The 20,100-nt window shown below is 35.1% G+C and overlaps 1 protein-coding gene across 12 annotated transcripts in view; it reads left to right on the plus strand.

The window, feature by feature from the left end:
- The window catches only part of ZBTB20 (zinc finger and BTB domain containing 20), a 764,927-nt gene that overhangs the window by 205,536 nt on the left and 539,291 nt on the right, over positions 1-20,100 (plus strand). For 11 of the 12 annotated variants that reach the window (XR_014138210.1, XM_081796727.1, XM_081796734.1 and 8 more), the window contains one exon: positions 705-750. The exons of the other annotated variant lie outside the window; for it this stretch is intronic. The gene's annotated coding sequence lies outside the window, so the exon portion shown is untranslated. The remainder of the gene's footprint in view (positions 1-704; positions 751-20,100) is intronic. 12 annotated transcript variants of the gene reach the window in all.

Genomic DNA, 20,100 nt, shown 5'->3' on the forward strand with positions numbered 1-20,100 from the left:
CCTACACACAAATATGTTTCAGGTCTAATTGTAAACTCTGCCTACTTTGAGCTGGATTTATGTTGTCTTCTGTATTGATACCAACTTCACTGGCAGTTTTCTCGAAGTGTGCCAGGTTGAGGCGTTATATCTGGTGTGACTTTAGCGTTCCCTCTTGTAGCGAAACAATCTCATTTCTGTTTGCTGTTGTAACCTAAAGTTAATGAACGTTCAAAGTTTACTTTTATTTATTTATTTATGCACGTTTGTGGACTGCTCTACAAAAGCACCTTTCTTCCTCACCAGTGTTCTATCCAAACTGAGTGCAGATGAATCTGAGTGGTTTCGTTTTAGAGAGTAGCAGTCATATTTGTTTTAGGAAGGCAATAGTTTTGGAAGAATACCAAAAAAAAAAAAAAAATCATTTTTAAGTGTTTGCTTCATCCTCCAGTGAAACCGTTTTCATTTTAGGGGCCATGGTGAGTCTTAGTCCCTTGCTGGTACTTGTTTTTGATAACACTGCTAAGGGACTCTTTATGTGTGTTGATTCACACATATGAATTTGGGGTAGTCTGAAATATCCGCTGGGGAAAACATAGATATAAAATTATTCACCTCTTTAAGGACTGCAGTCTTTTCTACTTCTCTGCAGAAACTGCCTCAGCATAAATACTGGCTCCACTTAGAAAATTAATTTTTACTTATATATTTGTTTTGCATTGCAGAGTGCCTGATAAATTGCATGTCTGTCTGTGCCCCATAGCTGCACAGGTATGTATATGAATTACCTATAGTTATGTAAATCTGTGTATTAACTGACAAGTTACTAGTTTTGTGTATTAAAATTGCTTACAGATTTCATAATGTGAAAATGTTAATTTTTGAGTACTTATAAATATTGACAGCTTCAAAGGAGAGTGCATTTTATACATACCTTGCATTTCACTCTATTGTAAGAATCAAATAAACATTTCTAAGATTTGATGAGGCAGAATAATTTTAATTACAAAGCATTCATCTGGTGAAGAGATTAGAGAGTGTTTTATGGAACTGTATTATTAAAGCGACTGCTGATATGGGGTCAGAGACTATTGCAAAACCACTGTTTTTGACATTATTGTTTTATTTTCAAACTTTTTTTTTGTCACTTTGGAGTTTATTTTCTGTGGTGGTTTTAGGTAAGGAGTGGTTGCAGATATACTGGTCTGCTGCACTGTCTCAAGCGCTAGAGGAATGGAAAAAAAAATGTTTGCACCTGTTTAAAATCTCAACCGTGCAGTGTTGTGGTTCCTGGGCAACAGGCAGGAATTCTCAAAAGCTTGGTTGCACCTGCTCAATTGTTTCTTACAGCTGTGTCATATGAGTGAGCGCACAGAGAAGCTTGTTAGCAGTTTGCTCTAGCCGTTACGTATTTTGTGTACTCTGAGTTTGGAAGATTCTTATTTGATGTAGACCTTGAACTATTACCTGGTTTATTATAAAACTCACTATTTTCTCTAAATCCTTCATCCTGAGCCTCAACTATTTTTTTTTAATAGCTGTTGACTGCCCTAGATAATGTGCATGTTAACTTCTCTAAAGGATACCTGGGGAAAGTAGATCTCTCTAGATTACTGGGTGAATAATAATTTTTGTCCTGGTAGAGACATTTTGTGTTTGGCTCAGTTTCACCATGTTGGCAACCCCACTATGTGAGACTGGATGTAGTTATTGATCCATTTAGCTGAACAGATTTGAAAGCATTTGGCTATTAGTGGACACATGGGGCATATTCAGAACATTTAAGTGTATATTGTAAGATGATTTCTTGATTTGTGCATGTGTCTGTTGCAGTTGGGTGGAAGTGAGAGAGGAAAAAAAAGTAAAACTTACTTAATGGTAGTCCTAGAAAAGGGTCTAAAATCCTGATGTGGATTTTAAGGCTGGAATATTAACCTTTACTTTTGCCAAATCCTTGTCACCTGGTATTTTTTCCTAAGTGTTGATGTTTTAGATGTAAATAGCTCTCCCTATTTTCTGATAAATATTTACATTTTTAGTGTAGACAAGCTATTAGAGACTATAGCTTATACTAATTAGATCAAGTTCTTTAAGTGCAATATAAAAAGTGGCAACTTAATATAAAAAGTATTTAAGTAAATAATGTATTTGGTAGTCCCAAATTCCTGATATTGAAAACTTATTCAAATAACTTGCATTATTTTCCTTAACAATGCTATATTAATAAAAGGCTAAGAAGTTGCCATTAGTATTTGGTAACAAAAATCTTAGAGCTGGTGTATCTTTTCTTTTTATTGTTCCATTTAAGCTGTTTTTTTTGTTTTGTTTTGTTTTTTAATCACTGTAATATGAACTTAACCTCTTTGGGAGTAGGAAACACAGGTACTGAGATAAGTAGAGGACTATCCACAGCCTTTTAATACAATGCTTTATACAGAGTAGGTGGTCAGTAAATGTTGAATGAATGCATATATGAATAAAGCATGTCTGGAGTTGTATTAGAAATAGAGGAATAGAAAGTCTTAGAAATTTGTTACTTGTTATATATTCTGGAGGGGTCTTTGGACTTCCTTTAGTTCTCATACTGCTGATTAGACAGAGATGAGACTACTGATAAATTCTGTCCTTAAAATGAGAAATGAATATGTAAGAATTGATCCTCATTATAATCAAGGATTTACATAACACTATTTGCAATATGCTTTATATTTATTTTTGCTGACTATGAGAAAAGTCTTTATGCCTATTTTTCACACAATGCTGAGATATTCAATGACTAAGTTCCTTCTCACTTTAGAAATACCTTGCAGCATAGGAATAAACAAATCTTCTGTGTTAATATGATCAATGCCATTGGTTTCCTGAGCAATCACTTTCTCTCCATCTCTCCCTCTCCATCTTTCTATCACCCACCTGCCCATCTTTCCCAATCTCTACCTCACTGAAAACACAAAAATGAAATGTATGTTAACTTTCTTCGTGTCAGATAAGATCTCTAACTGTTTTTGCTAAACATAAGTAATGGGCCCTGTGTTTACTGTATACATGTTTATAATTATGGTTTCTTTTATTCACTAAATTCTAACTGTAAATAAGTAGAGATGAAGCCAAGTAGAGGTAAGGTCAAAATAGGGTAGTTAAGACCTGCTTTGGATAGGCCCCTCTAGAGATCCATTTTGTGCTACAGGAGGCAATCGCATGACAATGGCAGAGGGGCTGCAGAATGGGCCAGTGTCTAGTGCATCAAAACATTTTGTTTAGGGTTTTCAAATTTGATACCACTAGTTAATGTTATTCATGGGTACCTTTAGGCCTGGAAGTACCTTTCTTCTGGGAACAGTTTTTCTTTCACCTTATTTTATACCAGTGGGTGAGAGGCTAGTATCAAGGGCATTCTTTTTTCCCCAGAACCTTAGTGTAGTAGAATAAACTACATTCCTCTGTTAGTCTCAACATTAGAAATTAAGAGATGAGGCAAGAACATCAGTTGGCTAGAATACTAAACCAGATAACAGTAGCCGCTTCACTGACTTGTACCAAAAAGTATAGTATAGAATCCCCAGGAAGGAGAAATTGCCAAGCCCCAGGATGCCTGGGCATAATTGTAGATTTTTCTGTGACTTCAGGGTTAAAGAAATAAAGGAAGGAAATTAACATTTATTAAGAACATAGCATGTCTAAATATACTTTCTTTTTCTCCTTTCTTCCCCTCCACCCTCCCTTCCTATTTTCTTTTTATTCTACACAGTAAATGGAGGCCTACTATTTGCCAGACACAGTGTTAAGCTAAATGAATAAAGCAAAGTTCCTGTCCTCAGAGAACACACAGAGTAGTACAGGAAACAAAGATATGTCAGTAGAACTCTTTTTGGTTTCACCACTTATTATGAGTATAGACCCAATCAACTTACCTAATCTTTCTGTTCCTTTGTTACTTCTTTGGAAAATTGGAAAAATAATAATGTCTACCTCATCTCTTGTTGTGTCGAGTTAAATATCAGACAGTACATGTAAAATTCTTAGTTTGGTGTTGCTCAATAAGTCTTAGCTATACTACTATTATTTCTATTACTACCACCACTGCTATAACTTAGATGCCGAAAAAAGACCATCTCATTGCCTGAGAGCAGAGATCCTGGCCTGGGCATTGTCACATAGATTGTCTTAGAGGTTTTATCCAGTGGTAGCTCTGCTTCTTATACTTTAGAAGAGATTCTAAATGTCATACAGTGTTAGAACTTGAAGGGACCTTAATGGTCATCTATCTAACATCATTGTTGTATCCATGGTGAGGAAATAAGCTCAGAAAAGTTCATGCACTTGTCAGTGTTATACAGTCTAGTAGGTGAGAGATGCAGAATTTGAACCTGGAGCTCTTGATTCTTGGTCTAGTGTGATACCTCATGTAGAATACCTTCCTACTAGAGATTTGAGAGTTAATTGCTTATCTCCAAGAATTAAATGGACTATGTCAAGTTGCTGGAATACTAATCATAAAAAAGCTATTACTGTATTGAATCTAAAAGACCTTCAGATATTCTTATAATGAGATTAATTTTATCTAAGTTGATTGAAGTTTGTGTTTGTAAATAACTGATTTCTTCTTAGGAGAATAAACTGAGTCAGATTTAGCAAGACATCTACTATCTATATGACTTCAGATGCTTTAAAGGAGTCTGAATTGCAAATACCTTTTAGGATATCTGGACTGTAAATCTCTTGCCTGAGTTTGAATTTAGGAGCTTTGGAGTCCAAATGGCCTGCACTGAAATCCCAGTTCTGCACTGCAGTAGCTGTGTGACCTGACCAAGGTTGCCTAACCTTACTAAACCTCATTTTTGTCTAAAATGTGGTGATAAGAGCACCTATTTTTTAAATGATAGATGTGAGGATTAAAGTAGATTAGGTATACAAAATGCTTTATTTGGTGTACAACATTCATTAGTATTCCCTACATATTTTTATTTTAAAGATTTTATTTATTTTCTGACAGAGAGACACAGAGAGAGAGGGAACACAAGCAGGGGGAGTGGGAGAGGGAGAAGCAGGCTTCCCGCGGAGCAGGGAGCCCAATGCGGGGCTTGATCCCCAAACCCTGGGATCATGACCTGAGCCGAAGGCAGACGCTTAATGACTGAGCCACCCAGGCACCCCTGTATTCCCTACATACTAATTTTCTCCCCCCCCCTTTTTTCTTTTAAAGATTTTATTTATTTATTTATTTATTTGAGACAGCGAGAGAGAGAGAGCAGGCACAAGTTAAGGGGAGGGGTAGAGGGTGAGAATCCCAGGCAGACTACCCCTGACCGCAGAGCCCAACATGGGGCTTGATCTCACGACCTATGAGATCATGACTTGAGCTGAAACGAAGATTAGGTCTCTTAACCAACTGAGTTACCCAGGCACCCCTAGACTCACCATTTCTAGGTCCACATGCTGTATGTCTGTAGAAGGCTGGGGCTTTTAAAGAAAAACTTAAGATGAGGATAATTACATCCACTTCACTGTCTGTGATTATGGAAATGTACCTTTCAATGGAAGGGCTTTGATACAACTCCCAGACAACTATCACCCCTCTTTTGAAAGTCAGATATCCTTAAAACCAATCTCTTGCAAACAATGAAGAACACATCCTCCCCAATTAAACCATATACTCTTATGCATCCTAGTGAACTAGGTGGTTCTGTTGGGAAGGTTGTCACAATCTAAGCAGCCTCAGATTTGGGGTGCATAGTTGGCAATGAGTAAATGGCTGTATAAGTCTTTTTTTCTTGATTCCCTTCATGAGAAAGGCATTGGTGTGGTAAAATGTCCTGATACTCTCCTATGCAAACTCCCTCAATAGTAGGAAAGTGGATTATGAATTTGTGTGTATGATTTTCCCTTAATTATCTTTAATAAAAACTAGGTGATCTTAATTATAGTAAACCAGTTTTTTCCTGCCATCCTGTTTATGTTGTAGCAGTATCTGTCTGAACAACAATCAGAAAAGAAGGAAAAAGCACTAGATAATATATGGAATAGACTATTACTCAGCAGAGTTCATAAAGTTGTCTTGCCTGATGTCAAGTGTACAGCTTTGACCATGATGAGTCAAGGTAAACATTGATGATTAATGAAATTTTTAATTAGTTGGGTATTAGTTTGCTAGGCTGCATCACAAACTAGGCAGCTTAAACAAGAGAAATTTGGTTCTCACAGTCCAGAAGTTCAATATCAGTGTTTTGGCAGGGCCAGTTCCTTCTGAGGGCTGGGAGGGAAGGATCTGTTCCAGGCTTCTCTCTTATACACTTAGAGATGGCTGTCTTCTCTCTGTGTCTTTTCACATTCTCATCTCTTCATGCTTATCTGTGTGTCCAAATTTCCCTTTTTTATAAGGACACTAGTCATATTGGATTAGGGCCCTCTCTAATTATCTTATTTTAACTCGATTACTTCTGTAAAAACCCTATCTCCAAATAAGGTCCCATTTTGTGGGACCCATTTTACTTTGGTTAGGACTCGAACATTTTTTTTTTTTTTTGAGGGGAGGGCTCAACTTAACTCATAACAGTTAGGTTAATAGTTAACATTTATTGAGTGACTTTTGTATTCCAGATGTTTTATCTGTATTATTGATAATCCTTACAACGTTCTATTAGGTGGATGTTATTCCCCATTTTACAGGTGAGAAAACTTAAACTCAGAGAGAAGAAGGAATATGTCCAAGATCACACAGCTAGTACATGTTGAATTGCTAATATTTGAACCCATAGAATTCCATACTGCATTTTTGATGGATGAGCTTTATAACAACTCGGTCAAAAGCCTCCAAAATACTTCAAGCATTCATTCAAGGTTCTTTTTTTGGGCGGGGGGGTCATCATTAGGGCTTGTGCCAAAGGACATTTTATCCATCAAAAATGGTGCATTGTGCTGTTGTTAAATGCCCAGCATTGACTGCCTATATCTTCACTCCTGGATTTTTTGCTGATAGTTGTCTTTGAAGCCTTAGTGTTTTAGCTCTCCTGCACCTGATGAAGCTTTTGGACAGGATGGATTCTGAACATAGACTGCATGGGTTGATTCTGGCCCCAGTTGGTGTGGATGGTGCTGAGAGCCAAGTCATGCCCAGGGTCTGCAACTCAGCACATGTGCACTCTGCTCTCCTTTCTCTCTCTTTCCCTCATCTTTGTTTTTCACTTTTTTTTTAAATTTTTTTAAAGATTTTATTTATTTATTTGACACAGAGAGAGAGAGCACAAGTAGGCAGAGCAGCAGGCAGAGGGAGAGGGAGAAGCAGGCTCTCCGCTGAGCAGGGAGCCCGATGTGGGGCTCGATCCTAGGACCCTGGGATCATGACCGGAGCCGAAGGCAGCCGCTTAACCGACTGAGCCACCCAGGCGCTCCTTTGTCTTTCACTCTTAACAGGTAGTTTATGATTTTTTTTTTCCTTTTCTACAGTCCCTGCCATGAGTGATAAACATTGAAAGGGACAAGGTGTGAAGAATGACAGAATAGGAAGTATATCTGCTTCCGTGAAAGCTAGTGCCCCTGTAGGTGTTTACTGTAAACTGGCTGCAGCCTTGTTACTTATTCAAACTAAAGAGCAAGGGGGCATTGTGTACCTTATTTAAGTTTCCTATCTTACCAATGGAACAGTTTGTTTCTGACTTTGAAGTTTTAAAACAGAACTTGCTCATGACCCAATTTCACTAATAATTCTCTTAAGTAACCCTTGTACTCATTTATAAGATTTTTTTTCCACCCACTGTCTGTCTACCCTGGTTTAAAAATTTTATATATGTACTTTTAAAAAATTGATTAGCTGGAGAGCTGCCCATTCCTCTGTGCTGTATAATAAGGATTTAAAAACTGCACACTGAATTCTGTATAGTGTAATTAAAACTGACCCACATTTGGACCTGAGTACACCAGGACTTAGCCAAACTTGCCATGAGCTGAGTTCTGGTGGCAGATGGGAACTAATGAGGACACACTCCACTCCAGAATTTCCCAGCTGCTTGGCCCCTTTTTGTACAAACAAGGTTTGGAGCGAAGTCCGGATCCCAAGAGCATGTTCTGTAAATGTGCTGTACCCAATGATTTGGGAAATGTTCTCACAAAATCAGGCTGTTTCAAGGTATCCTTAAGATCTCAGCTACTGTCAGATTTTAAACATGAAAATTACAAGAGGCCTTTTGTGCTGGCTCCAACCAATTTTTAATTTTAAAGTGAATTAAAATCGCATTCCCCATCCCCCCCTGCCCCGTTTTTTTTCTTATGCCTGGGGATAGAATGATCATTCATATCCAAACCTGGAGATTTGCAGGTGGTTGTCTCAGGACAGACTAGGTATCCTTGCAACCTATGGATCTCTTCAACTGGTTTGATGTCCTGGGACTATTCAGGCAGATGTAATTGAATCAGTTTGAAGCAGCTGTAGCTGGCATGTGGTCTCTCAGATTGCTAACACCTGCTTGCTTTTTTTTACAACTCACTGGAAGTGAGAAGTGCCAAAACCAGCACTGGTCTTGGAGCAGATAAAACACTTCAGACCCTATATTTCATTCTCCTTCCAATCTAGCCACATCATCATTGGTGCCTGAATTAATAAAGCCCCCTTTCATCATTATGTCTGAGGTCTACTTTTCCTTCTCACTCTTCTCAGTATTGGGATCCTGACAGTACTGACCATGCTAGTCCAAAAACATAAGGGAGTATAATGGAGATCAGGTGGCTTTGGGGCTCTCTTATCATTAGACAACTGGGTAGCCTGTGGTTTGCAGAATCATTTAAATGAACGCATCAAATTCATTTGCTGTTCCAGCACAGTCTTACTGGCACAGAGAATGAGCAGTTAATGTATAACAAACTGTGAGCTGTTATGGAATATGATAAATACATTTGCTTAGCAGGGGGGGAATGTGAAATGGAACTATTTCTCTAATGTAACTCTAAACTAATCGATATGGATTTCTTCAACACTTATTATGTGCAGGAAGATGCAGTCTACTAAAAAAGGATAAAAATTCTAGGACATACTAAATATATAAAATATATTTTAAAAGACACAGATTTGGAATTTTTAAAAACAATTTAAATCCACTTAAAAATGTGTATTTACTTTATCTCCTCTTCATCCCACTAAATTATTTGGTAGACATATATTTAACCTGCAAATATTACCAATTTCCTAATGTTTCATTTGAACCTGGAGATGACAAAGTGTATTTCTTAAAGTTTATAGTTTATGTTACAGAGTTCTTTCTGACATGGTTTCAGCATTGATAATCTTTTGAGAGAAGCCGAGACAAATTGAGTTTATGAATAATAGTAATAAGAGTGATTTCCAAAAAAAGTCATTTCATTATCGTCAGCAGCTGCCTACTTTGCAAGACATGCCTAGACGCTATGAACATAAAGAGTTATATATGGCCCTTGACTGTAGGAATCTTATGGTATTCTTGAAGAGGCGTGATATAAATAAATACAAATAAAATAAAATAAAAATAAAATAAGCCACTCTCAGTATTAAATGCATGCTGTAGACCCTGGATTTGGTGTCAAATGAATGCTGTAAAAGTGAAAATATCAGCACTGCTGTCAAATGAATGCCTTGGACCTGATGTCCTACTCCCCTTCAGTGCCCATGAAGGACATCACCAGTCCATCATGGTTCTCTCTGCTACTAAACCAGAACTTGATCAAAGACTCTTCCTGAAGACAAAACTTTAGACAACCATTACCAATTGATGGAAGTTGGATGTAAAATGAAACCCATTTGCTATTGCTGAATAAGTCATTAAGTACTAAAGATATTCCATGGAGATAGAGTGCTCAGTGAGCTGCAAGTAAGAAATGGGACTTGAATTAGGCTTGAAATAACATGAAACATAGGACAGAAGACATTTGAAAGGTGAAAGGAGATCATTTTCAGGCTGAGGAGTCATATAAACAAATGAATTAAGTATGGAATTGTGTGGATTATCAAGGATAATGACTAGTCTTCAGTTATAAATATATAAGTGGTTATGTAATTATTAGTTGAACATTTTTCTTCTCTGCTATACTACAAATTCCATGAAGTATTATATTATTATTTATTATAAAATACCTTCTTGGGGAGAACTTCATTGACTCCCCCTATCTGAACTATGCTTTCCTACATTTCTATAGGTTCTTATTTTTTCCCTTCATAGTATATAATACACTAATGGTTTGGGGAGCACCTTCTCACTGCCAATATCCTATATTTAAAATTGAGGGTGATTCAAAGAGGACTTTGCTCTCTATAAATTTATATAACAACAACTTTTTAAAACCTGATTTTTATTTTTATAAATACTGTGGTACTCCCAACAGTAATTTGGGAGATTTTAATTTTTAAATTTTTTATTTTTGAGTGAGATTTTTATTTTAACCAAAGGATTTAAGAATTTTGCTACAGGGGCGCCTGGGTGGCTCAGTTGGTTAAGCGACTGCCTTCGGCTCAGGTCATGATCCTGGAGTCCCGGGATCGAGTCCTGCATCGGTCTCTCTGCTCAACGGGTAGTCTGCTTCTCCCTCTGACCCTCCCCCCTCTCATGTGCTCTCTCTCTCTCATTCTCTCTGTCTCAAATAAATAAATAAAAATCTTTAAAAAAAAAAAAAAAAGAATTTTGCTACATATTTCTCATTTCAGGGAACAAAGAGACAATACATTATAGTGGAAGGAATATGAGGTTTAGAAATAGAAGATCTTGGGGGAGATCTGGGGGGCATCTGGGGGGCTCAGTTGGTTGAGAGTTCTACTCAAGGTTTCAGCTCAGGTCTTGATCTTGGGGTCATGGGATCAAGCCCGGGTTGGGCTCCAAACTCAGTGCAGAGTCTGCTTGAGATTCTTTTCCCATCTCTCTCCCACCTCCTCTGTTCCTCCCCCACTGACAAGCGCGTACTCTAAATAAATAAAATATTTTAAAAAAAGAAATAGAAGATCTGGATTTAAGTTTCTGCACTACACCTTGTTGGCTGTGAGATATTGGTCAGGCCCTCAGGTACTTTTAGGCTCAGTTTGCTCATCTGTATATTAGAGATGACAGTATACCGAAGTACTTTAAAAATAGTTAGCCCTTCTCCTTCCTCTTCTGCCCTTCCTCCTGCTCTTCTTTCTTTTCCTTTATCCTCATTATTATAATTATACCATGCAACCATGTCCTAAAGTGTTTAGCATGGTTACTGTATAGATCCTTCTTTCCCTACCATTTTTATTATTTGCTCTATCTCATAGTTTTATTGTGCACTATGAATTGAGCATACCTAAAAAAGAAGCAAAAATTCAATAAACACTCCATAACCTACTCCTTACTAATATTTATTGTTGAATCATTTGATCCTCAATACCAGTTCTCTTTCTTTTGAAATATAATTATTTGCTATTAATAATTTATATACTTAAAGTAACTTTTATGTAGATCTGTTTTATTTTTAAATTTTTAAAATTTTTTATATTGACCCATTTTAAACATTGGTTTTTGTGTTTGATTTATTTATTCATTCATTCAATGGAAATTGTTCTAGCTATTGACATAACTGTATTCACTTTCTACCCGATTGTATAAATACCTTAATTATCTATATCTTGCTGAGCTTATAAACTGTTAGGAGACCAATGTCTCTAAAAACAGTTCAAGTATAAATAGACTCATCTCTGAGTTATTAGAACAATTTATTTACACCTTTTGAATATTTGGTGACTCTAAGATTGATTAGAAGGTTGGCTAACTAAAATGTATTAACTACAGAAACAATTTCATTTACTAATAGTCAGTTACTGCACATTTCTCAGGTTAAAAAAAGAGAAAAACAGTAATTGATGTTTGCGCTTTCCTAGAAGGATATTCCTTCATTATTTCCTCCTTTGAACATATAACGTTTAATGATGGATATCTACATGTACCATCCTTATGATTTTGAGGGTCTTTAAGGGAATTTTTGAAAATAATTTCTAATTTTTTAAATATATGCATTTCTGTGTATTTGGGGTAAAATATATGAATAGATCTTTTATCTCTCAAAATATATTTAAAGTATTTGAACCTTTCACACTATTTGCTATTCTCAATTTTTGTTAAGAAGATCAAAATAGAATTATACTATAGGTCATAACTTTTTAAAAATAAAAAATATAAGTGATGGGGGCTGGGAGGGATGGGGTGGCTGGGTGATGGACATTGGGGAGGTTATGTGCTATGTTGAGCGCCGTGAATTGTGTAAGACTGTTGAATCACAGACCTGTACCTCTGAAACAAATAATACATTATATGTTAAAAAAAAGAAGATAGTAGGAAGGGAAAAATGAAGGGGGGTGGAATCGGAGGGGGAGACGAACCATGAGAGACCATGGACTCTGAGAAACAAACTGAGGGTTCTAGAGGGGAGGGGGTTGGGGGATGGGTTAGCCTGGTGATGGGTATTAAAGAGGGCACATATTGAATGGAGCACTGGGTGTTATACGCAAACAATGAATCATGGAACACGACATCAAAAACTAATGATTAACACAACATAATAAAATAAAAAAATATATATAAGTGAATTAGGGTATTTTGAATTTTGAGATTTAAGTAAGTATAGAAACATAATGCTGTATACAGAAAAAATAGGTGAACTGAAAATTACCTAAAAATGTTACTTTCATAATGTCTTAAATTTATATAGCAAATTAGATAGCTGAGTTCAGTATTACTTTAAAAATGGTTAATTTGGGGTATTAGGAGACAAACAATTTTTAATCATGCTGGTCTGATGCCTCAAGCAAAGCAATGCATACTTACTAGTATCTTTGCCAGTGTCAGGATAAGATATACCCTAGGCCAAAAGAATATTTATTTTTTTCCCCTGTGTATTTGTCATACCTAAATTTCCATTAATCAAAATGTCATACCTAAATTTCCATTAATCAAAAATGAGTTTATTTACTTTATGAATCCAGTTCTTCAACAACAGAAATAATTTTTAATTTGTTGGCTTATTTAAATTATGTTTTCATGGGGCACCTGGGTGGCTTAGTAGGCTAAGCGGTTGACTCTTGATCTCAGCTCAGGTCTTGATTTTAGGGTCGTGAGTTCAAGCCCTGCACTCTTAAATTATGTTCACTTAAGTGATTTTAAGAATACCTTTGCTACTGATCATGTACCATCATAAAATATTTATTATTTATTCATGTCAGTATTTCAATTGGGATTCTAAAAAAAATAAATGTCATAATTTTCTTTTTTAATATTTATTTATGTATTTAAAATCTCATCATTTTCTTAAAAAAATGACCAATACCTGTTTAGACCAGTCTGACTTTCTTGAAAGTATGGGATTAGAAGAAGTTACATTACTTTAGGATAACATCTATCTATAGGATTTAAGAGGGAACAACTCCAAATAGAGGGCAGTATATTCCTTTTAAAGTTGACTTACTACTACTAGCAACCATCATTGCAAACTCCCACTAATTTTTCTCTTTGTTCTTTCCTTATACTTGTATGTTCCTATCAGTTCAAGACTTTGACATCACCATTTACACTTATGAAACTGCTGTATCAGCTTCCACTTTATTGGAATACAGAGAGAATGTATTAGTTTCTTAGGACGGCTATGACAAATTGCCACAAACTGGGTGGCTTAAAACAAATTTATTCTCTCATAGTTCTAGAGATCAGAAGTCCAAAAGCAAGGTCCAGAATGGCCACAATCCCAGAAGGCTCTAGGTAAGATTCTTTCTTGGCTTTTGGCAGTATAACCTCAAACTCTGCCTCCACCTTTACATGGCCATTTCCTCTGTCTATGCCTCTCTGTTTTCTCCTTTTCTTATAAGGACATCAGTCATTGGATTTAGGGCTCACCCTAAATCCAAGATGATTTCATCTCAAGGGGCTTAACAAGTTACATCTGCAAAGGCCTCATTTCTTAGTAATATCATATTCTGAGGACCCAGGTAGACATGAAATTGTGAGGGACACTGTTCAACCTACTAGAGAGAGTAACTTTATTTTTCTATAGTAAATATCTATGGAAGGCTTATTTACAAATTCACATATTAATCCTTTCTCCCCTCTGTAGTTGACACAGTTTATCTGTTCAGCATTTATAGAATACTTGTTGCCTTAGCACTTTAGTATTTTTTATGGATTTAATTGAATCATGAGTCATTCTCTTACATATTCTTTTAAACTACTGAAACTTCTCTTTATTATAAATGCTAAACTTGAGGCACAGAATAGGTATTTAACAGGGTTACAGTCAGTGCAAAATTCAAAACTGACTTTGGTATCCTTCAGCTTTTTTGTGAAGCCATGTGTGCTGAAGTACCAAATATCTCATGAAGTACATAGAACTTAAAAATAACTTTACTTATAAACTAAATCATTAGTTACAGAAAATTTTTTCATAATGGTCTCCAGATTCTGTAAGCCAAGTATGCACCTGAAATTTAGTGTTGTAGAGTGACAAAGACATTGTGCTAGATTTTAGCTGTTGAAACCATGAGATAGCTAAACTTATCTCTCTATATTTATCATAGGCAAGGTCTTTATTAGAGAATTATGAATCTGGCTATCTATAGAAATACACATCCATTAAGCGATAACTGAAGTCACGAGTATCCAGGACCAGATTGAAAAAGCAGGGATCAGCTCAGAAAGGTCAATTTCAAACTTGATGTAGCCAGTTAGTGACCGAGATAGAATTTAAGCTCCGCTCTGACCAACTGAAACACCTCCATTTTTTGTACTTCTTCCAAGTTGATTCTCAAGTTGTTGAAAGTGTTTTTTGTTTCCCATAAAGAGTAGACTACTATTAAGGTAAGGGTTGACAGAAGGAGCAAAATAGAGCCATTCCTAAAAGAATTGGAATAGAATTGGAAGGATTTGTTGGTCCTTTCCACCTCATGATTATGGGATATTACAGGTGTGTTTTCTTTAAGACTACTCAATAAACCAACAACTTGAATTTTAAAAATATATCTATCAGTAGAGTGATTATATGAATTATATGAAATACAAATTCATAATTATATGAATTATGACTAGTCTTATCTATTGGACAATTCTTTTAAGTTGTAGCTCTTATAGTACACTTCTGTTCTGGTGCACATAATAGTATGCTCATGGGATAGAAAAATTTAGAAATAAGTATTAGACTTCCTTACCAGAAAAATGATTAAATAGAAATGAAAATGAAAATCAAATAATGTCTGAAATAGTGATATAGATAAATGTGAAAATGTGATTGTGATTTACAAAACTGTGATTAGCACCCAAAATACATTAATTGAATTAACTCATCTAGTTTGTGTTGTTCCTGTTTCTCTAAGAACCAAAGAGAAGAAAGTCTCCTTCTGCTAAATTGCAGATTTCTCTCTGGTATGGATCACTCTAACACCACAGAGAAAGTCAAACCTAGTTCTAGGCACCAGAGATAGAGCTCTGAACAAGAAGACCCTGATCCTGTACCCCATGAAGTTAAAATGGCAGTGGGGTGGTAGTGTGTGTGTGTATGGGAGGAGACCATAAACAAATTCACAAATACATAAATAAGAATACTTAGAAAGTGGTGTGTGCTATTCAAGAAGTACAACAACAACAAAATAGGATAGGGAATGGCTGGGGGGTGGGAAGTGGTCATGGGTGGGCTTTCTGAGGAAATAATACCAGAACTAAATTAATCTAAATTTGATCTCTATATTCTTACAGGTTGCTCAGGATTGTGGTCCCAAGGTGTATATGTATTAGAGCAGAGGGGCAAGGGGATGCATGCCCTCACTGTTAGCTACTAACGATGTATAATTAGGAGGTCCGCTTCAGGGACAACCAGTTGATGCTCTTCTTTATCCTGATAGCAAGCAATAATAAGCATTCAGAAATGGACTAAAGATGGTCAACTATATCTCCCTAAAATTAAACAAACGTTGTTTGTGAAAGCCAAAGTTAGTTTGGCCACAGAGGGATTAGATTCATTGCTACTCTTAGCTGTCCTTGTCGATTCCATTGCCGGCTCAGGTGCCAGGGATTGGTAGAGGAGCTACAGGAATTCTTGAACTATTATTTCTCCTTTAGCAAATACTTTTTTCCAGGAGTAATATCACCCCTTTCCTCTTCTATCGTGTATCCAGGCTGTAAATGAAAATGGAAGGTCGAATTGAGTATCTTTAGATTTAATTTTTTTTTAAGTATTAGTTTCATAGCAGGCCAAGATTAAGCACAGAACTTTTTAGGAATATGTAGTTAACTTTCCATATGTGAGCATAGGAAATCTGTTCATCTTTACTTTCATTCTGAAGTAGAAATTTCTCCAAATGCTTCATTCAAAATTAAATTGTTTATCTCTAACTAGACAAGGACGTGTGATGGTAAATTATTGAAATTGATGAGATTTGATTGAATTTTCCTGAGTTTAATGTGTGTAATCAACATTGCACTCACGGCACTATTATTTTCCCATTGCTTGCTGCTGTAACAGATGACAGAATTACCATGACCCAGGCTGATACTATATGAAAAAATGCACAAGGAAGTAGACCTTTACTGTGGGCATTTGAAAAATGGAGGCAAATAACATTTTCAGAAATCATTAAGTTTTTAGATGAGAGGGCTTAATTTTTTTCACTAGAGAAACTAAAAAAAAATCTCAATATAATTTTTGATAGGCTTTACCTTCATTCCAATTTATAAACCAAACTATTGATGTGATTAATAACACAACATTGTTATCAGTTTTACCATTGAATCATGGTTCTGTTCTTATCACAGTCATGGAAACCAGGAATGGAAGAAAGAACTACTTTCTCAGAGAAAACACAGTGCAAAATTTCCACTGTGTAACTTTTTTTTTTAAATATTTTATTTATTTATTTGACAGAGAGAGACATAGTGAGAGAGGGAACCAAGGGGGGGGGTGGGAGAGGGAGAAGCAGGCTTCCCACGGAGCAGGGAGCCCAATGCGGGGCTTGATCCCAGGACCCTGGAATCATGACCTGAGCCGAAGGCAGATGCTTAACGACTGAGCCACCCAGGCGCCCCTCCACCCTGTAACTTAAGTGAGCATATTATTTGTCATCCAAACCATGACTGAGAGGTTTTGTGTTTATTTTTGAGAGGTTTTGCTTTTAAAAACAATGATCCAAATGACAAGAATATTAAATCACAATGGAAGAAGATCATTATCATACTGAAGCTTCAAATACCACAAATTAAAAAGATACAGAACACTTCTTATAACTTGTGAGAGTGCACTATAATGTTATAGAATATCACAAACTTTTAAAGAGCACATATGGCAATATATACCTGAAATTATAAACCATTTTGACATTTTGTTCTACTCAAGTTGTGTATTTGAGAGCATAGATCAAGGATAAATTCAACTAAACACCTGGGCCAAGGTTAGTAGTTGGCAGTAAAGTATATAAGAAATACATTTCTGATCAGTCTTGTTTGGCATGTTTCAACACCTTGAGACCTGTTGAGACCCAGAAGCACACTACTTGTATAGTGAGTATATTTAGTTTATTCAGCTTGTCAAAATTTTCAGCATTATACATTGTTCTCTGTCATCATAAAGACATGATGACAGTCTGTCTACAAAGTACCAAAACATTTGTTAATTGTAGTAGCCATAGATGCTCAAAGTAGAGACTGAAATCTCAAACCTATTTTTCCACTATTCTGTCCTCGATTCTTAAGACATAAAAGTATAACCTGTAGAATTATAAGATAATTTACATACTATCTTTCTACTGTAATTCAGTTATTTTACAGAGGAGGAAAGGGAAACAATGAATAGGTGGAGCCAAGTACAGAGTGAGAGATCCAGTGATGGGGTACTCTACTTCCTTACAGGGTACTTTTCACCATTTATCACTACACTGAACAATTGTTTTTGCTGTTTTTATCTTAAAAATGCATGCACATGGTAAAAAAATTTTGAAAATAAAATGGTACTCAAGGATATAAAATGAAAAGTATTTCTTCAACTTATAGTGCTATTACCAGAGATAAACAGTTCCAAGTATATTTGTGTACAGAAATTTACCAATATACCTCCATTTTAAAAACCGAGAGGGAGAAACAAAATAAAAATGAAGAGCGAATCATACCCTTCAAGTTTTCTTTGTGTTTTGTTTTCTTAATCCCATATCTCAGAGATTTTATGGTATTTATACTATAGTGTATTATGCTATATCATCTTTTAATAGCTGCCTAATATTTCCATTTTATAGATATAACAAAATGTATTTAACCACTGCCTAATTTATGGACATTTGGTTATTTCCAATTTCTTTTCTATTCAAAAAATGTTGCAATAAACAACCTTCTAAATATATTTTGTACTCATTTTAGTATACATAATATAATTTCCTAGAATATTTGTATAATTAAAATGTTTATAGCTATTAAAAATTTTCCCTCATACATTATTCTAAAATATACTTCTAACAACAGTGTATGAGAATTCCTGCTTTCCCACAGCCTGACCAAAACTGAGTTTTAACATTTTTTTCTGATCTGAAAAGTGAAAATGATATTCTATCATTATTTTGATTTGCATTTTTAAATTATGAGTTAGATTAAAAAACATTTAAACATTTTCCTAGTCATTTATATTTCTTTTTCTGTGAATTGGCTATTAAATATTTTTCACTTTTTCTATAGAGGTTCTTTTTAATCTTCTATTGATTTGTATAACCTCTTTGTATATTAACAGAAAATAACACTTTCTGTAAGAGATGTTTGAAATATTTTTTAGTTTTTAATTTGCTTTTTGACTTTACTATAGACTTTTTATGTGACTGTGTTTATCAGTCATTTCCTTTGAGGTATAGAAAACTCATCAAAAAATTATCCATGTATTTTTCTAGTACATTGGTGATTTAGTTTCTTTTAAAATCTCCATCTTTAATTCAACAAAAAATTATTTTTATATACCGTATATTTAAAAAATATTAACATTATTTTGGGGTATGAATATAAACTTTTTATTTCATCATTTGAAATAAAAGAATCACTTTTTTGTTCCATGAACTTTTTAGGAAGCACAAAGCACTAAATCCAAAAAAAAAAAAAAAAAGTGTTAGAATAAGAACTGAAATGTCAAAATTGGCATATTTTTCTTTTATTTATCAATCACTGATGTCTATTGTTTATGACATAGGAAAATCCCAAGAAACTTTTTTACTTATGAGAATAAATTATTGTATTTTGGTAATCTAAGCAATGATTAAATCAGTGAAAGCATCATAGAATAAATCAAACCCCTAGCGAGATACTTTTAACAGCAATTCCAGTTCATATGGTAATGTTAATTTTACTTAAGAGAAGCACTTACTTATCAGTAAGACCTTATAACTGTACAAATAAAATCAAAATGTGAATGTTGTAATTTAAGCAGGATGGAATAGCCAGGTGATAAATAGACATATTTGTACCTTGAAAAGTTCACTTTAAGTCATCCTCATTACAGAAGGGCAGTTACTTTGTTTGGTTTTCTAAGTTCAAGAAGCAGCTTGGAGACTACATCGGCTCTCATGGCTGACATTTTTGTAAAGTTTGTAAATAAGTAAAGGATCCATTCAGCTAGGAAAGTGGAATATTTAGCAATAAAAGAAAATTATTCCATTTAACATTTATTATATTCATGACCGAATTGACAAGGAGAGAGGTGAGGACAGGAGAGATGTGAAATCTAAGTGAGGGAGAGGAATCAGGAAATGTAATTTAACTTTTCCCACCCTTTATTTTTAACAGAGTATTCATTTTTCAATGATTACTTTTATTATATTATTATTAATAATTACTTTTATAATTTCCAAAACTATTTGGAAAACACAAAAAAATCAGAGAAAAGACAATAAAATCACCCTTGATATTACTATTCCCACTTAGAAAAAGATCATTATTAACATTCTAATGTGTGTATGTATGTGTACATGCAAAAACATAGGATTATACTCTGCATGATTGTGGATTCTGATTTTTCAACTAGCAATATATTGTGAACACTTGTTTGTGTTAATAAATAATATTTTCTGTGGCATGATTTTTTATTGATCATATAGTATTCCACACAATGGATGTGTTATAATAAGTTAGCCAATCTCTTATTCTTGGACAT

This window comes from Leptonychotes weddellii, chromosome 1 (assembly GCF_054177405.1).
Source record: "Leptonychotes weddellii isolate Sample4059 chromosome 1, ASM5417740v2, whole genome shotgun sequence".
NCBI lineage: Eukaryota > Metazoa > Chordata > Mammalia > Carnivora > Phocidae > Leptonychotes > Leptonychotes weddellii.